The 20,408-nt window shown below is 40.1% G+C and overlaps 1 protein-coding gene across 2 annotated transcripts in view; it reads right to left on the minus strand.

Annotated features, from left to right (window-relative positions):
- Positions 1-20,408, minus strand: part of BACH1 (BTB domain and CNC homolog 1) — a 131,522-nt gene that overhangs the window by 43,205 nt on the left and 67,909 nt on the right. Inside the window, exon 2 of one of the 2 annotated variants that reach the window (XM_025985416.2) lies at positions 19,924-20,005. The exons of the other annotated variant lie outside the window; for it this stretch is intronic. The gene's annotated coding sequence lies outside the window, so the exon portion shown is untranslated. The remainder of the gene's footprint in view (positions 1-19,923; positions 20,006-20,408) is intronic. 2 annotated transcript variants of the gene reach the window in all.

The raw sequence follows: 20,408 nt of genomic DNA on the forward strand, positions 1-20,408 counted from the left end.
CCGCCCCCCGCGAGGCCTCGGAGCGCGGGCTGGGACCCGCCGGAATCCCCCCCGCTGCCGCCGCGGCTGCGCCCGCCGCCCCCGCCCGAGGCCCACGCGACAGGTCGCGGGGAGGGGACTGCGGGGCGGGCGCCGGGTCTGCGCGCCGCTCCCCTTTGCGAGCGCCGCCCGCCCTGCACGGGAAGCCCCCGAGGACCCCCCCCGCCCCCGGTCCTCCTCCCCGAGCGAGGGCAGCGAGGACACGGCGGGCTGACACCCTCCTCCGCCGTCCCTGGAGGGTGGCTGGGCGCCCAGGTTCGCGGGGCGGTGTTTGAGCTCGCGGGTCGGATCTGCCGAGCGCACCAGGGCTTTGTGGAAAGCATCTGGCAGCCCTACTTTTTCTGTCTGACAAAGAAAGCAAAGGCATCCGGGCCAACAGGTGTTCCCCCATAGGCTGTGGCTGCCAGGAAGCTGGGCGCCGGGGTCAGCGCCCAGTGGTGTCCGCCGGCTCCGCTGAGCCCTCGTGGGGCTTTCCTCCTCCGATGCTCATCCTGCTGTTTATCCAATTGTCAGTTTTAAAATTGTGTTCCCAAGCCATTTAGCACCTCTGGAGTGTAAAGCACTGCCTCCGCGAGAAGATGCACACGTGGCAAAGCCCAAGCTTATCGATCTAGAGAGACACGCTGAGCGCACCACGGAGTCCGTGCCAGCCCAACTGATGGGAGTCCAGGCGATCCGTGCAAAGGGATTCAGCTGTTAGCTGTGAGTTCAAGTGGAGAGAAATCGGTGGCTGAATTGCAGCTGCACCAGGGTGTGTGGACTCATTTTTAAACACAGGAAGACAGCCCTGCCTGGAGCTGCCAGGGCCAAAAAAAAAAAAAAAAAAAAAAAAAATTACCAATCTAATAAAGTCAGTATTCTCACTTAGCATGACTGCATTTGTACTTGCAGGTTAGGGACGTTTGAGTTACGTCCGGAATACATGAGAAAGGGACATGAGTGCAAGGAGGGAAGTGATTGACTCTGACTTCAAATCAGGGCAGGAGGTGACATTGCATTGGGTCTTAACTGGGAAGAACGGGGCCCTGCAGTCCAGGGAGGGAAGAGCATATGCAGCAGGCTGTTAGTCCAGAGGTAGGCAGACAGCACTCCAGACCGCCAGGGTTCATGGTGGGGTACGAACACTGAGAAATGAGAAAAGAACACAGACCAGGAAAGGATTTGGATTCTTCCACAAAGGGACAGTTTTTAAGGCTTTATTCTTCCATCCTAAGCCAATGAAATTATATTCTTCTTTCCTCCCACACTTTTCAGTGTCTTCTAGATGAAGAACAGATCCTCACCTCTGAGAGGAATTCTTCCTTCTTCACTTTATTTTTTTAAAAACATTTTATTTTATTTATTCATGAGAGACACAGAGAGAGGGGGGGCGGGGCAGAGACACAGGCAGAGGGAGAAGCAGGCTCCATGCAGGGAGCCTGAAGTGGGACTTGATCCCAGGACTCCAGGATCATGCCCTAGGCTGAAGGTGCTAAACTGCTGAGCCACCCAGGCTTCCCCCTTCTTCACTTTAGATAATGGTAGTGATATTTTCTAGCACAACCTCTGATATGCTTCATTATTTGAAAAGTCTTATAAATGTGCTGAAGATACCAAGACAGCTAGGAATGACCCTCAAATTTTAGTGTATCTATGAATCTCTGGGGTGCTTTTTAAAATACAAATTCCTGGGTCCTGCCCCAAAGATTTTGACTTCATAGGCCTGAATGGTACCCACGGATGGGCATTTTTAATAGTGACACAAGTAGGGACACCTGGGTAGCTCAGTGGTTGAGCATCTGCCTTTGGCTCAGGTCATGATCCCAGGATCCTGCGTTGGAATCCCACTTTGGGCTCCCAGCAGGGGTCCTGCTTCTCCCTCTGCCTCTATGTGTCTGCCTCTGTGTGTCTCTTGTGAATAAATAAATAAATCTTTTTTAAAAAATGGTGTCACAAGTAGTCCTCAAACCACACTTAAGAAGTACTGAGTTAGAGCTTATGGTGTGTAGCAGGGACAGGGTAAAAATTAAAGAATGAAATAAAACCAAGTCAGAATGGGCCTCATACACTATGCCTAGGATTTGGCCTTTATTCCATGGGCCAACAGAATATAGAGATCTCCAAGTCATATGATTGTTTTTAGAAGCTAATTCTAGAGAACTTCATTCACTCCATTTCTGTTGCTTTAGCTTCTTTTGTCTTTAAAAATTCATGTGCTATCCAGTCAACAAAATTTGGGGGGTTGAAAAATAGGCTTTCAACTATGGGTAATTACCAAGATAAATAAACATAGGTCTCACAACTCAAAAAACTGCCAGTTGACACTTCTTCCCTCAGAGAGGATTGTGATTGAAGCCATAACTCCCCTGCCCCCAGTTGGAAGATTTTCATGGAAAATGAACATATTTTTTTAGAAAACAATAAGGACTTCCTGGAATAGCATGGATGATCATGCCCTAGTGTTTACCTGATATCTGAAATAAAGGAGAAGTGGAAGGGAATGTAACCTACGGTTTGAGATGTACACAAAGTCTAAGAGTTAAAAAAAAAAAAAAAAAAAAGACAGTATTGGAGAAGGACTAGAACTAGATCAGACAAGGGCCAAATTGGTGAAAGTGATGCTGCCCAGATACCATATTTAATGACAACCAAAGTGGCTCTATGTAGATCCCCCAATTCCATGTAGAATTCAAAAATCCCACGTAGAATTCATGTAGAATTCAAATTCCATGTAGAATTCAAAATTCCATGTAGAATTCAAAAATTCTTGTGACTCCAAAAAACACTTGGAGGTCATGGTGGACTAAAGATTGCTGTGAAGTTTGTGTCACTCTCCTCATCAGGAAGAGGAGTTTCTTTTTCATCCCCCTGAATCTAGGCTGGCCCTGTGGCTGCATAGCCAAGAGAACACTGCAGAACTTACGCTATGCCAGTTTCATATCTAGTCTTAAGACTGGCATCTTCCACTTACTCTTTCTTGAAATGATCTCTCTTGAGACACATCCTCTCAGAAACAAGTCACCGTGCTGTGAAAAATCTAGTATGTATCTCTCCAGTCAGTAGCCCCAGCAGAGCAGCCCACCGGTAGTCAGCATCAAATGCATCCTGTCAGTGAGCCGTCTTGATGTTCTGATGTAGTGAAGTTTATATGATTGCAACCCCAACCAAAAGAAGCTCACAACTGAACCCAGTCGACCCATAAAATTATAAGAAATCAAAATGATCATTTTAAGCTGCTTAAGTTTTCAAGTAGCTTGGCTAAAGAAAATATATCAGGGTGGAATAGAGCCTGAAAATGTAGTTAAATTTGTAAAAGGAATCACAACCCCAATGATCAGGGGTGAGAGGGAAGTTCAGATCCATAAAACAAAATATATAGAAGAGACTTTAATTTTAAGCCTGATCTGACACTTAAAATTTCTCCCAATTACAGCTTAGTTATACCTCAAATTTCCCTCACTCCTTTGCATATATTTATTGAAGTAAAGAACAAGTTATTCTCTCAGAAGCTAATGCTAGACATTGTATTTATTATATAATAAATAAAATTACTAAAGTTACTAAATATTTGATGCAAGTGCCTTTCTGTGGAGCCAGTGATATTTCTGCTTGTTGCTGAGTCAGAAACGGCACATACAGAGCCTTCAGCCAAGGTCACATGTCTGCAAAGAGCAGAAAAATCCAGCCTGATAGCTTTGTTACATGTATTTGTTGATGTTTACAACAACGATTATATAGCCTGCAGCTCTTGATCTTTAATGAAAAATTGATGCACGTATTAAATTCTACTCCATAATATATTTGTTTTAATAAAAATGTTCTCAAAATTATGTAATATCACATATATAAATATACATATAAAATACATGTGTGAGTATATAAATATATTTACTGAAAGTGACACAATCAGGAGAGGCACTGTATTTTAACTCACCTCTGGCCTATACCTGTTTTTTCACCTAGAGCAGTGGTGTCAACAGAGGCCAATTTTGCCTCCCCAGAAAATAGGGTGTTGATAAGGAGGGGAGGGGGAGCTACAGATATCGAGTAGATAGAGACCAGAGATGCTGTAAACATTCCTACAATGCACAAGACAGTCCCCATGGATAAAACACTTTGTGAATAAGCATACTATATCCCCCATTCACAAAGAATTCTCTGGCCCCAAATGTCAATAATGCCAAGGTTGAGAAGCCCTGACCTAAATGTACTCATGTGCCACTACGAGAAATGTGTATATATCCTTGATAAAGATGAGCTACACAATCTTCTGTAGCTTTCTAACAGCCAGGTCAAAAAGGAAACCTGATCACTCAATACTGAGCTAACTGGGATTGGGCTCAAGTGACCACAGTTAGAAAAAGAAGTACTGAAATCCTTGAGAAGAGAAAATGAGTACAGGCTGTGAGGACCCCACCCTACCTCTTACACACACACACACACACACACACACACCATTTCAACAACCTGTTCCCTGGACTGGGCTGCTGTAGGTAGGAAATACTTTGGAGATGGAGTAGAATGATGTCTGACCTCCAAGATTTAAAAGCTAGAAAAAGAGCTGTTGGATCAGAGGACAGATAGGCATATTACCACAAAGAGAACCATCACTTGGGGTTGCTAGATTTCCACTGCTGGCCACTCCAGAGTCCCTCTGGCCTTCTGCACCCTGCTCTGTGCTGCAGGACAAAGGTCTATAGACACAGAATCCATGGGTTCCCTGGCTCCCTCACTTCTGGCTTTATTTGGATAATGGGGGTCATTACCAGGAACATAGCTGTTTCTCTGTCAGACCATAGTTTGGCTGTAGTCATTTTCCTTTTACCAAAAACTTGCACTTTTGTCAGGTAACTATCACCTAGAGCTACAGCCAAAGCAGCATCCTTCTAGGACTGAGAGCTATACCTCCCCATCTGGGTTAGCCCCAGGGTGCATCACTGTCCCTTGGCGGGTTACCTGTCCTCACCCTAGTAAGTAGACCCATATGTTTCTTGCCAGTTCCCTGACTGATTCACCAGGCCAAGACTTGGGGGTAGCCAGAGTGAACATATGTACACATATAAGGAAAGTCAAAAGGAGGAGTTCTTCAAAATCTGAAGCCAAGAAAAGGGAGAACCAGAAGCATAAACACAGACACACATCTCTTGTGCTGCCCAGGGGGAGGGTGCAGTGGCCAAGGATACATATTTTCTTCCTGAGTACTATTTTAGTCCTGAGGACATTGGGAAGAGAGGAACCACAGACTACTGTGGTTTGGTTCCACTAGATCAGCCATCAAGGTCACCCTACTCACATCCCTCTTTGATTTTTTTCCGATGATTTGGCTACACATACATTTGCCTGAAATTATTCAGTTGGCGAACATTTGGTACACTTGCTGGCAATATTCTCATCGTAAGCTAACACATTATCTTTGCGGTTTTCTTTCTGCCGCTGCAGCTTTGGGTGAGTGTGCATCCGAAAGACAGATTGACGCCAATGTATCAGCAGTTCAGGTTCCTGATTTGCAAGTTTAGAATGTGGGAACTTTCATAAGGTAAAGCCCAACATGGCTTGGTCCAGGTGGTACCTACTTCCTGGAAATGCTCTGTATATTCATTAGTGACTTCAGGACTGACCTTTAGTTAGACCAGGAACAGTGTATTCCCACTCACTTCCCTTTTCCTAAATCCCCTTTTTGGCAGATGCTCCTAGGTGTCTACCCAATCCCCCTTCTTCTTTTCTAACATAATTCTAGTTGTGCTCAAAAACACTTAAAAACACCATCCCAGACTCCATGAGCCATCTGGTCAACCAGATATAAGCAAATATGCATTCTATGGAACTTCCAGGAAAGCTCTAACTTTCCTGATAACAAAAGACCACATCAGCTGGTATGCACTTTTATACTCTGCCCTCCCCCGTCAAAAGACTGGAGGTGGAGCTCTTGAAACCATAAGCTAAGGATAGCAGAACAGGAAGCCAAAAGGAAGCTGAAGTCCTTGGTGGCTCCTGCGAGCAGTTCACCAGCTCCTGGTTGTGGGGTTCACTTTCTAATCATCTCAAAGAAAGAAAACTCTATTCAGTTAAGCTTTGGAAATTCAGTTTCTATTACATGAAGCCAAATGCAGTCTCAACTGATACCCCTTCTTCATCTCAAGGCTTCGACCCCATATCATTCTGTTTAAACACATGTGCTGAGAACCCCTGCAGACATGCATCCTAGGTTATGTGGGAACAAATGGATTGTTAACAACACACCCAAGCTGCACATATGTATGACCCTGAAAGCTGGCAAATGAATGGCAGTCAATAACAGTATAATAGTGTTGAGAGCAGAAGGGCAAAAAAAAAAAAATCTGAAATTATGAATTATTATTGACTTCAGGATTGCCACCTCCTCTTAGATATAACTAGGTCACAAATAAGAAAACAGAGATGTAGAGAAGCTAGTAAAAATACTCTGATAAAATTCCAGGAAATGGCTCTTTGAAACATGGGACATCTGCCAAATGGGGGAAAAAAAGGAAGTTAAAATCTTTCAAAACAATTTCATGGATTTAAGCTCTGCAAAAACACTGGGAGGGCATAAGAAATTACATGGAATTATTCTAATCATTTAAATTCTTCCTCTGTTATTATGCATTTTATAACTGAATAATAAAAAATCTGCATCATAATTAAAAGATTACATGAATTGAAAGAGGCAGATCCACTTAATGCAACCAAAATAAAGAAATATATGTTAAATCCACATCTATGCAGTGAAGCAATAGGAATGAAGAGATGTTGAATTCCATTTAGTAAAAAGAGGTATCTTCTTTCTACTAATAATTTGAAAAGTTTACCTAAATAAAAGGTAGCTTTAGAATTAATATTAAGGTTAGGGTTCTAAAAGCATCAATTTAAATTGATTAGAACACTAGAAAATTGCCTTCTGGCTAAATACAATTTCCAGAAGAAATACCATTGGGAATTTTTTTTATATCCCTCAGGATAAACAAGAAAAGGAAACCTAGGGCATATCTCTAATTAGCTACAAGTGCCGCTTGGGTTTCTAAAAACAAACTCTAACATAATTTGATTCTTTGTCCTTAGCAATGAGAAGTCAAGCATAAAGCCATTTGCAAGCACCACATGATGTGCCATAGAAAGGAACAAAAATAATCATAGACATTTCCAACAGTCTGTCTATTTAAAAGACAAAAGTCCATGTTTCTGTTATCAGATCCAGACGAATCAGGCATTGCCTTTTTTCTCTATGTGGTGCCTGAAATCCCTCGGAGATTAATTTTTGGGGATGAAAGTTTTGCATGTTCAGAAGTTCTCTGTTAAAGTCCTTTCGAAGGACAAAAACATTAAGCCACATTCAAGGACAATCACAATCACTCTAGAGAGAATAAATTTATAAAAATACAGCAGATAAGGTTCAAATACATTTTGATGGGAAAATGGAAGAGGGTATCTAGAATAGGAAGCTATAGCTGAGAGCCATGACACTTTGAGGGTCTTAAGACGGGGAGGGCAATAGAAGAATAAGGACTGCTAAGCAGTAGGACACCAACAGAGACTAATTTGGAATTATTGAGAAGAGTTGGCACAGCTTTTGGAAACAGTGGTATCTATTAAGGTTTTTATTAAAAATTCATCTTTAAATATGATGTTGAGAATAAGATCTACACTGGGGTGCCTGGGTGGCTCAGTCAGTTAAGCCTCTGACTTCAGCTCAGGTCGTAATCTTTGTGTCCTGGAATCCAGCCCCCCATGGAAGTCAGCCTGAGGTTCCACACTCAGCAGAGAGTCTACGCCTGCCCATCTCCTGCTCAGACACAGGCACGCATGCGCCTATCTATGCGTGTGCGCAGTGCTCTCTCTCTCTCTCTCTCTCTCTCAAATAAATAAATAAATATTTTTTAAAGATTTTTTAAATCTTTAAAAAAATGAATCTTTTTTAAAGATTTTTTTAAATCTTTAAAAAAAAAGAAAAGAAGATCCTGAGAAATTATAAATTCATCATTATTAGTAGAAAAATAAAGTACAGTAAATATAATAAAAGTACAAGCAGCAGGAGAGTTTCGGATATATCTATCATGATCCTGGTCAATATGCTAAACATATGTGAGTATTTAATACTTGATAATTTATAAACCATTTTCATAGATTTTGTTTCATTTGATACACTACCCTCTAAGGTACGTAAAACAAATTATCCCATTTATAAAATAAGGAAGTCGAATTTTTGGCACAAAAGCTAGCAAAGGTTGCCACGCAGCTCTTTGTGTTCTTTGACCTTTCTTCTACCTGAAACAGTTTTCCTGCGGATCCCACAAATAAATACAGATAAATAAATAAACTTGAATCCATGGATCTCAGTATTGTCCCATCATGTTGAATTATATGCTTGTTGAAGGCTTTATATTGAACAATGTGCAGTGATACCCTTTATTTTTTATTAAGTATGATTTTTGATACTTATTCACAAATTTCTACAAAATTTGCCTGTCAACTTTCTCTTGCAGTATGACTTTTAGGGGATTTTTTTAAATCACTTTTACCTGTAATGGTCAAACACGGCAAAATCTTGGCCTCTCTGGCCAGAGTCCTGCTGGGAGGGACCACAGAACAAGCCAGGGATGGCCTAAAATAGAAGCTGCTATCTAAATCAACAGGTCCAGAGACTAAGTGTTTATATTAGTCTTGGGTACTTATTAGTCCAATTCAAGCTGGCAGGGAGTCATTGATAAGAACGTGGATGGAACACAAATTAACATAGGCTGCTCTGGGAGGGAATTCCGTCCTCTTGGAGAGGCATTTCAGCATAGTGGTGACAAGCATGGGCTCTAGAGCCAGATTCCTTAAATCCAGTTCTACTACTTTACTATTTGGGCTTGTTTCCTCAACCATAAATGAGGATTATGCTAATATGCTTCACTAGCCTAGTTGTAAACATTACATAAGTTAATATACAGACAGTATTTACAACAACACATAGTATAAGTTGTATAAATAATCAGCTTTATTGTAATGGAAGCCAAGAGTATTTTAGACATGTAGTCAAAATTAAAAGCAATGGAAAAGCAGAGATCAGGTCCTGCCAGCACCGAACTTGCTGATTCTGAGAAGGGACTAGAGAGCAGAAGAGAAAGATGAGAAATCCAACTACCTTGGATTTTGTAGTTTTGCACTTAATGTCATGGGAAGGCTAATCATGTATCCATGTGAAACTACCCAAGAACTCTTTACCCTAATTTAAATTTAAATTTTAGTGATTAACTAGCATAATGCTAGGTTTCAGAAGAGAGAATGTATGTGTGCTTTGAGATGAGCATCTTCTAAAGTGAAAATAAAACCATGGGAACAGCTTGACAAGGAGAAAGCTGGGGTTACAGTGGACCATGTCGGTGTTCCTATCTAGCCCTTCAGACCCCTTTGACCATTTTTGTGTCCCTCTATCCTTTCATGTGCTTCTCCTCCCAATGGCCAGCACCTGCAGCTCTTCTCTAGAAGACTTTTCAGTCTGCTGAAGCTACTCCCCGCCCCCCACACCTCCACCACATGCACAGATCCAGAAATGCCTGGGAATCAACCTGCCCTAGTTGATGGTTGTTGGTGGGCTCAGAAATATAAAAGCCAACTCCCTTGCCTCAGGTCAGCCTAAGTTTTTCTCCAAGTTACCCTGTGAGATCATGCTAAGTCTACCTTCTGTAGGGCTCCCTCCCCTTCCCTCTCCTTCTTCCTCTATTTCCTTCCTGGCTTCCCCAAGGAAGAAATCATAAATAATAAGTAAATCATGGGCATGTGAACCTGTGTCTCAAAGGCTGCTTCTGGGGAGCCTGACCTAAGACAGAACTAAGGATACTTTTGGTCTTACTTTATAATTAATGACTGGTATTAGGGAAGGCTCCGGGGACAGAAGATCTGAGTTCAAGTCTTGTCTTACCACCCTCTCTGTATCTCCTTCTCATCTGTGAACATTTTCATTTAATTCTCCTTGAAACAACCAAGAGCTATCTTAGATTGAGTCACCTAGGTAGAGGAACAAACCAACATTTGATGAATGCTGGGCACAGGGCTAGATATTATCAATATAATCTTCACAATGACCAAATGGGACATATATGCCCATCCCTATTTCATGATGAAGAGTTTGCCCAATATTACACACAGTGAGTATTTAAGTTCATGGAAGCTAATATAGAATGTACAATTATAGGAAGGAATCACCAAAACAGGTAAAATTCCATTGTGTATAATGTCCTTAGTTCTATAAAGATGCCCTCCGTTCTGTTCTATAAAAAGTATCTGCTTGCACATCTTCCATAGCAGACTCCAGTAGGTATTGAGACAGTGCAAAGATATTTGAAACAGACCTTACTGAACAATACTGGTGAGAGATGGTGACTCGAGGTTTCCAGGAGCAGAGAGAGAAAAGGGTGTGGCTGAAGACTGATCTACTAACCATCACCGGCAAGACAGAAACTAGAGAAGGGGCAGGGGGCTCTCATGTTCAAATATGGTGGGAAATCTAATGAGGTCAAAAAGGAACTGCTGGAGAAATGGAGACGGAGACTTCTGAGAACAGTGGTAATCATCATTTCCCCTGAGATTGGCGCCAGGAAGAACTCTCTGCAAGTTGTGATTAGCATAATTACCAGGGTAAACCAAACAAGAACTCAAGTGTGTTAGGCCAGGTCCTCCAAAAGGCAGACACCCAGACAGGATTAAACATTTGATTAGGAGGAGTGCCGATGTGAAAGGAAGTAGGGAGGGAGCCAGAAAAGACTGACAGAACTGTAAGACTCCAATACAAGTCTGACCTCAAGTGAAGGAGAGAGGGGAAGGAGGTTGCATGAAGTGTCCTCGAAATGGGGTGCAGGCTAATGAAGGGTCAGCGAAACCACCAGGAAGTCCTTGAGTCTGTTCTGACACTGGTAGGAGTCCTGTGGCTACATGAATGGTTCTGCCTTAGTATCCCCCACTGCATTCCATCACTGCCCGGGAGCAGCCCATGAGAAGTGTGGACTTGAACAAAGATACCATTGAATTTCAAAGTTTAGCTGCTGTGACCCTCAGTCAATTACAACTGTGCCTTGCAGTGGAAGGTCTAGGAGATGCATTCTCCTGGCTGCTTTATCAAGTTCCCAAAAGTCAAGTTCCCAAAAAGAATGCTATAAAGCTGCATTCTTTTTATTCTCAGTGTTTCCCAGAAAAATAATGCAACTAGTCACCTTTTTTCAAAAGCACTTATGGGCAGCAAACCCTATGCTGAACACCTCATGCATTTTTTTTAAAAAGATTTTGTTTATTTATTTGACAGAGAGAGAGAAAGAGAGAGTGAAGAAGCAGGGGGACTGGCGGAGGAAGAGGAAGAAGCAGGCTCCTCACTGAACAGGGAGCCCATCATGGGGCTCAATCCCAGGACCCTGGGATCATGACCTGAGCCAAAAGCTGATGCTTAACCAACTGCACCACCCAGGTGCTCCCTCACATATTTCTTCTCTTGTAATCTTCACAGTAACCCTGTGAGAGAAAAACTATTACTTCCCTCCAGAGATGAGGAATCCAAGGCTTGGAGAAGTTAAAGAACTTACCCATCAATACAAAGTTATTTAGGGGTAATACCAAGATTCAACCCCAGCATTCTGACTTCTGGTGTTGGTCGTCATACTATAAATTGTAACAATAGTACCAACTTTGGTAGTAGATGAGGTTGTCCTGAGAATTTAGTGAGCCAGTATATATAAAGACCCTTATCATAGTTTCTGGCCAGGTGGAAAGAGCTCAAGGAATGTTATTTGGTAGTTGAGCCAGGACTCACATCCAACTTTGATCAATGTTAACATCTGTACTCTTGGCCACTGGCAATGAACAGTCATCCGTATAAATTCATTATTTTGATCAGATAGCATTAGAAACGCTGAAGAAGACATTTTAAAAAAAAAGAGAAAGGAGAGCTATAACTAAACTTTCTTTCAAGAAATAGTATCAGTCACACAGATAGAATTCAATGATAGCAGATACTAGAAAGGTAAGTCATGCTTCCTTTGGTTCCCTAGGGAAGAAAGTCATGCAGGTGTGGCCTGTCTACTACCTATTCATAAATAGAAAACGGTAAGATTTATGAGACTGTCAATGGAAAAGGTTGAGACAAGTTACTCTCTACATTCTTTTATAAGAAAGGGGAAAAAAATGTTTGCAGGAAAAGACATCTGGACTTCTGCTTATGACCAAGATGGAGTAACAGGGACAATTACCCTCTCACCAGAAACAGCCCCCCAAATCAGAAAACAATATGAAACAATGGCTTTTAGACATTAGATTCTGACAACATAGGTCAATGCTCCCTGAGAGAGGGGAGCTGAGTCCTATGAGTGTTCCAGACTACTGCCCGGAGGGAGGGAACCCAGGTGGAGCCTAGTGGTCAACTTGAGGAGATGGAGATAGGGCAGACACCGTTAGTCTAGAGAAACCAAGGCAATTGGAATTCACAGAGCAGAATGCTCCAGAGAGGGAGCTACACAAAGAGAGAACTCTAGCAATCTGCAGAGGGCCCCCCTCAGTCCTCAGTTTAATAATGATCAATGCATGTCTGTGAGGAAAATGCTGGAGGACAGGGAAAGAACCACTCAAAAGGAGCAGAGGGAGCAAATACTGGCGGCTCATAAAGCCTGGGAATAGTTCAGGTCTCTACAAGCCAGGGTGGAAAAATCTCATCATCCATGAGGTATTGAGCAGAATAATCAGAAGATAATTACTTCAGTAGGGGGGCAAAAGTGGCCCTAAACTAAAGGGTGCTCTGGTCTCATTCAACGAAGCTTAGAAGTAAGCCTTGAAACAATCATACTATTTTCATAGCTGCATCTCAATAAAACTCAAGAATATTTATGAGAATAAAAGATATCCAGCACCCCAACAGGTAATACTCACAGTGAGTGACATCCAATCAAATATTACCAGGTATATATAGAAGCAGAAAATAGGACACCGGTAATGAAAGAAAAACCAATCAATAGAAAAACATCCAGAAATGATAGGGATACAAATGATAGAATTAGTAGATAAGGACATTAAAACTGTTATTGTAACTATATTCTGTATGTCCAAGAAGATAGAGGGAAAATTATATGTTGTAAGTGGAGATGTGACTTATTGATATGATCCAAATCCAACTTCTAGAAAAAAAAATGATGTCTTAATTAAAATTCCATCAGCGGGATGGCATTAGCATCAGATTGGACAATGAGAAGAAACAAGTAGTTAATTTGAGGACACAGCAACAGAAGCAATCCAAAATGAAATGGAATAACCCACTGGGAAAAGAAATAAACAGAGCATCAGTTAACTGTGGGACCTCAGCAGCCTAACATTCATGTAATTGGATATCCTGAAGAAAGGGAAAGAAAAAACAATAAAAATTTTCCAAATTTGATGAAAACCAGAAACATATACATCTAAGAAACTCAAAAAGTCTCAAGCACAGAAAAAAGCATTTTAACTGTAGAACACAAAACAAATTTCAAGTGGACTGACTGCACAACCATAAATGTTGTCAAAATAAGGAGACAATACCTAAAATCATATTCAAAACAATTAAAAGTTTTTATTCAGGAAGCCAGGTAAAGTAAGAAACCTCCACCCAACCAATACACAAACATATGAGGTTGTATATAAGGAAGGAGCAATCAGAAATGTCAGAGATAAAATTTATATACATTAAATTGTAGAATGAAGTCAAGATGAAATCCATAAAAAGAATGGCTTAAATATCTCCTATGATAATGGTAAAAATATCACTATCCCTGACCTCTTTCTAAGCTTTAGACCTGTACTTTCAATGACCTCCTGGCATCTTCGTGTTCTCAGAGTTTCTTAGCTCAGTACTTGCATCATATTATCATACTACCCACAATACCCCCTCTTACTCCTCACCTCAAATTCCTCCACTATTGATATTTCAATCTCCATAAATGGTATCAACTGCCTTTTTCCAGACTATCTTGTCCCCATCATTTACCTCTGGCTTCCTCAAAACCAATCACCAAAGCCTGTGGATTTCACCTCTGAATTATCCTTAATATCAAGTAGTTTTCCCCTTCACGTCTATTCTCACTGCCTTGGGCCTTCATTAGTCCTTTTATTTTAATGTAATGTAAACTTTTTATTGAAACAAACCATACAAATAGAAAAATGCACAAATCATAAGTGGACAATTTAAAAATTTGAACAAAGTGAAAATACACCTGTTTAACCAGCATCTAGATCAATGTAAGAATTTTTCCATTTCCCAGATGACTCCTTGATATTGTCTCTAAATAACTACCCATTTCCCCCCAAAATAACCACTATTCTAAAACCTCACACAGCAAATTAGTTGTGCCTATTTTGTAAACTTCTATATAAGTTGAATTATGCAGTCTATGATCTTGTATCTGGCTTCTTTAGCTCTGCATTATTTTTGCAAAATTCATCTCTGTTTTTAGGAGTAGGAATCATATGCACATCTCATTGCTGTGTATGAAGAATGTACCACAATGTATGCATCTATTTTACTGTTGGTAGGCATGTGGATTATTTCCAGTTTTGGGCTACTATGGATAAACTTGCTCTGAATATACCTGTAAATGTTTTCTGGTGAGCTTACCCACACATTTGTATTGGATATAAAACTAGGAGTGGGATTGCTAGGCCAAAGGGTATTTTTAAAAAACACACATACAAAGGGTATGCAGAGGTTCAGCATTAGGAGATACTACCCAACAACTCTCCAAAATGGTTATTGAGTTTACCTTCCTGCTACTGGTAATGAGAGTTCCAGTTGTTTCACATCTACCAAAACATTTGGCATCATCAATTTTTAAAGTTTTTCCATTCTGGTAATATGTACTATTTCTTTATGGTTTTAATTTGCATTTCCATGATGTTAAACCTCATCTAATAAATGTATCAGCCGTTTCAAAATTCTGTTATGTGAGGTCTTGCTTGAGTCTTTTGCCACTTTCTATTTTATTATCTGTATTTTCTTAATGAGTTCTAGGAAGACTTTTTTTAAATATATATTTAGGATGCATGTCCTTGTCAGTTTTCTCTCATCCCGTGGCTTGCCTTTCAATCTCTCAGTTGGATTTGATTTCATTTAATTAACTGTCTAGCAATATAATCTATATACAATTAACTGCACAGATTTTAAGTGTATAGTTCTGTGAGTTGTGACAAATGTATACCCATGTCCTCCTCCCTGCTCTCTCTTTCTAATTACAATCATTTGGGGAATTGATATTTTAACAATCTTGAGTCTTCCAATGTACAAATATGACATAGTTCATCATTTACTTAGATGTATTTCAGTTTCTCTCAGCAATGTTTTTGTAGTTTACAATATATTGGAGGTAATAGCCAGTTCACTAGGACAAGAAAAATAAATAAACAGAATGACAAATGGATAGAACCAAAACTTTATATTTAAACAGCTGATATGTTTTTATGTAGAAAATTGTAAGAAAAAATTTAACTTACAAGAATTAGTAAATGAATTTGGTGAGATCACAGAATATAAGATTAAGATACAAATATCGACTATCTAACACACATTTTGTTACACTTATTCTTACCATATTATGATAGTTGATGGCATTAGAAATGGTATTGTTTTTAAATTTTATTTTCTAGTTGTCTGTTGCTAGTATAGAGAAAACTCTTTGTTTTCCTACCTGCTATTATCTCACCCTTAAGAACACCATTCCCAAAGCCATCCATTTACTTATTTTTTTTCTGACTACTTACTTTTAAGACCCAGCTTGAAAAACCATCTCCTGACTGGAAATTTCCCCAACCTTCCCAGGAAAAATGAATGGCTCTGTGCTACATGCTTCTGAGAATATCCAACATGAAAAATAAATTTAAAGAAAAATAAAAATAAATTTTTAAGAATTAGGAGACTTTTGTTAAAATGATGTTAACAGTCTCAATCTTTAGAAATTACCTAATGATTGTTAGCCAATTATGACACTCAACATAGAGTTATAGCTCTTTTAAAAATAGAAGCATTCAATTGAAAAAATATAAGTGATTAAAGAGATAAAATAGTACTTTAAACTTTCAAAGGTAGATTCATCTTTTATAATTCTTTTATTTTCATGATAAAGTTGCTCACTAATGAACCTAATATTAATTACCAAACTCCAATTTTATTATCTACTATGCTAAAAAAAAACCCTTAAGTTTCCATTGTGTATTTAAAAATATTAACACTATAATTTTTAAAACTTAAACTACAAATTACTACTTTTTAAGGTGAAATATTTTTTAAATTTAATGGGATGGTAGTTAAATGACAAAATGTTTTAATTGTATCAATAAGAAAAATGAAATATAGAATAAAAAGAAATATTTTAGGGGCACCTGGGTGGTTCAGTCAGTTAATCATCCGCCTTCAGCTCAGGTCATGATCCCAGAGTCCCAGGATTGGGTCCCAACCCCAAGTCAGACTCTCGGCTCAGTCCGGAATCTTCTTCTCCCTCTCTCTCTATTCCTCCCCCAACTCATGCTCTTTCTCTCTCTCTCTCTCTCTCTCTCTCGTTCTCTCTTTCTCAAATAAATAAAATCTTTTTTTAAAAAGAAATATTTTAATGAAGGCTTATGAATGCTCTTCAAAGAACCATCAAGAAGAAAGTAATGTCATTTTGTATTTCTCTCTTTTACTCTTTGTTTTTGGTCCTGCTTTCTGGATAAAATCTATTGCTGGTGATTGCCTTCCTTTATGTAGGTCAAGCTCTTCTAATTCTTCTAATCTAAATGAAGGGATGAACAGAAAGGGCTCAGCACAATCATTAAGTGCTCAAAAATGGCAGCTATTTATTCATTATATAAATAATTTCTAGAAATTAAGGCTTCCAGTAAGACATAGCCATAAATAATTTAGAGGTTTTAACTGAAACAATCAATTCAAAAACTGAGAATTGGGAAAACCTTTAGAAGTAGAGTACCTGAGTGGCATAGTCAGTTAAAGCATCTGACTCTTGGTTTCAGCTCAGGTCGTGGTCTCAGAGTGGTGGGATCCAGCCTGGTGCAGTGCTCAGCAGGGAGTCTGCTTGAGACTCTCTCCCTCTCCCTTTGCCCCCCCCCCCCCCGCCGCCGCTCTCTCTGTAAAATAAACTAAATCCTTTTTTAAAAAAAACTTAGAAGTTTTCACTAAAAATATAAATTCAATAATTTGTAGTCATGCTAAGTTTAAGTCTTTTGCCATTTTTCTAATGACACTTTTAATATGCCTAAAGGAAAGCTACTTGTGTCTTAATTAAATGTTTAATCTAAGCCCTGTCGTTTACATTATCTGGCATATGGAAACTGCAAAGCTCTTGGTCCTATTGAGATATCTGAGGACCGTTTATATCAAACAAACAGTGAAACATAACAGAGCAAAGAGTTATTTTGAAACAGTTTATTATTAACACGTGAACATTAAGATGCTTGATATGAAGAAAATAATCACCGGAAGCATGGCTTTAAAAAACAATAACCAATTAACTTTGTATTATGTATCTGTTGCTGTATAACAAATTCCTGTAAACAATAGCAGCCCAAAATAACAATAAGCACTTATCTCAAAGTTGCTCTGGTCAGACCATATCTATTTTGTGTTAATCTGCTCCTCTTAGTATATCCACAAGAATGTAAATTTTGAGAAGCACAATGCTAACTGTGGAGGCCGAGAAAATTAAGGCCATTCCACGTTCAGGTCAGCGTTAGCACAAGTACAGCCATCCCAGGCCCCTGGGAATAACAGCTGAAATTTACATTACTTCAGTTACAGGAAAAAAACAGTTTACAGCTTAAAACCCTAGAAAGCCCCATATTAGAATGAGAACAGAGCTCAATGCCCTTGAGAGCCCCATATCATGCCCTTGCAAGCCCCATATCAGAATGTAAACAGAACTTGAGAAATTCCTCCCCCCCTTCTGGATGTCCCCTAGACCAGCCCATAAAACTCAGCAGAAACCCACCTCGGGGTCCAAGTCCCTGCTCTGCTGTGTCAGGTATACTTGGGCCCAAGCTCGAGCTTGTAAATAAACCCTCGTGTGTTTGCATCGGTGTCGGCTCCTTGGTGGTTTCCTGGATGCGTAATCTTGGGCACAACACTAAGTGATGAATATATCTTAGATTTACTTGCACGATGTCAATATCCATTCTTGGAATAAAATAATTTCACATTGGAAGTATTTTTAAACAACTGTTTCAAAAGGCTTTTTACATACCACAAGTTTCTTGAAAAATAGGTGCTTTGTTATGGTTGAGATGTCATACTTGCTTCGAAGGGACAAAGTAAGTGTGTTTATTTGTCAAAAGTGTGTGCTATATGGGATGCCTGGGCAGCTCCGTGGTTTGAGCATATGGCTTTGGCTCAGGGTGTGATCCCAGGATTGAGCCCTGCATTGGGCACCCCTGGAGGGGCTTGCTTCTCCCTCTGCCTATGTCTCTGCCTCTCTGTGTGTGTGTCTCTCATGAATAGGCAAATACAATCTTTTAAAAAAATATATGTGCTGGGGGATCCCTGGGTGGCTCAGCGGTTTGGCACCTGCCTTTGGCCCGGGGCGTGATCCTGGAGTCCTGGGGTCGAGTCCTGCATGGGGCTCCCTGCGTGGAGCCTGCTTCTCCCTCTGCCTGTGTCTCTGCCTCTCTCTCTCTCTCTCTCTCTCTCTATGTCTCTCATGAATAAATAAAAACAAAAACATGTGCTATACAGCATGGTTCTAACAATGGTTTATCTTTACAAGAAAAGTGAGCAAATCTGTCTTGTTTGTATGATGCATGCTATCTTTTAATGCATCTTGTAACTACTTTGGTTGAAATTAAGGCAGGAACTACTCTGCATTACAAAATATTTTCATGATTTAATAGTTCCACCTCTGTGATTGCTTGCCAAGTAGACATAAATTCTGACCATCCCTGTAGTGTGGTTTTGCAGAATTTCCCATCGAAAGGCAAAATATTTTTCTCTAACCTTTGAAGCTGGACTTGGCCATATGACTTGCTTTGGCCAGTAGGCGATTAGCAAAGATGATGTAAGCAAAGGCTTAAAAAGTGCTTGTGCACTGAGCTTCCTCCCTCTTTTCTGCTCTTTACTCTTCACTGATTATGAGATGTACAAACTAATCTGCCAGAGGAGAGAGACCATGTAGAGCAGAGATGGATCATCCCAGCTGAGCTGCCCCACTCCGCAGCCTGCCAGCTTGTAGGTGAAGATATCCTAAACCATGCAACTCCATATGAGTCAGCTCAGACCAGAAGAACCACTCAGCCTACCCACAGAATCATGAGAAAGAATAAAGGTTGCTGTTTTAAACCACTACGTTTTGAAGTGGTTTGTTATTCAACAAACGCTGCTTGATACACTCCATCTCAAATACAATGTATTACTCTATATTTGAAGGTCTTATTTTTATAAATTAACAGAAAAATGACTTCCCATAGCATGTAAGTGATAATATGTCCCCAAATTCTCAAAAATAGACCAATGGTGGAAAGAAACGCTGTTGACCCTTCTTTCCTCCCAGTAGCACACATTCCTGGACTTCCTGACCACTGAAGACAGTAGTATTATTATGCATATTACATAGCAGTAAAGCTTAGTTTATGTGTTTTTAAGGTTTTTTTTTTTTAATTTTTCAGTATTAGTAAAATTAAATAAAAATAGAAACTCTAGGGGATCCCTGGGTGGCTCAGTGGTTTAGCACCTGCCTTTGGTCCAGGGCACGATCCTGGAGTCCCGGGATCGAGTCCCACGTCAGGCTCCTGGCATGGAGCCTGCTTCTCCCTCCTCCTGTGTCTCTGCCTCTCTCTCTCTCTCTCTCTCAATCTCTCTCTATGTCTATCATAAATAAACAAATGAATCTTTAAAACAAAATAGAAACTAATATTTTCTCCATTTACCTTTATTTTGGAGCTCAGTGGTCTAGTGAATAGTGAAAGTTACATCTGTTTTTCTGCTTTCTTTTCTTCACCTTGTCTCATGCTGTTGAGAAAAACGAGAAGGGTATGGTAATTTCTATGTATCCTTTCACCAAATATCTGTCCCATTCATTTGATGCTATTGAATTAACATCTGATACTATTCAATATTGTGTTAACTATCTTTTGGAGTTTACATTGAAAGTAGCAAAAGAGGGGAGCCTGGATGGCTCAGTTGGTTAAGCATCTGCCTTCAGCTCAGGTCATGATCCCTGGGTCCTGGGATCCAGCTCCACCCTCCCTGTCCCCCACCCCCCAATTCAGCAGGGGGTCTGCTTCTCCCTCTCCCTCTGCCTGCTGCTCCCCTTGCTTGTGCTCCCTCTGTCAAATAAATAAGTAAAAATCTTTTTTTAAAAAAAGGAGCAAAATAAAGTACAATACTGAGCTCACAATTTTGTGATAATTAT

The sequence above is a fragment of the Vulpes vulpes genome, chromosome 15, assembly GCF_048418805.1.
Source record: "Vulpes vulpes isolate BD-2025 chromosome 15, VulVul3, whole genome shotgun sequence".
Lineage (NCBI taxonomy): Eukaryota > Metazoa > Chordata > Mammalia > Carnivora > Canidae > Vulpes > Vulpes vulpes.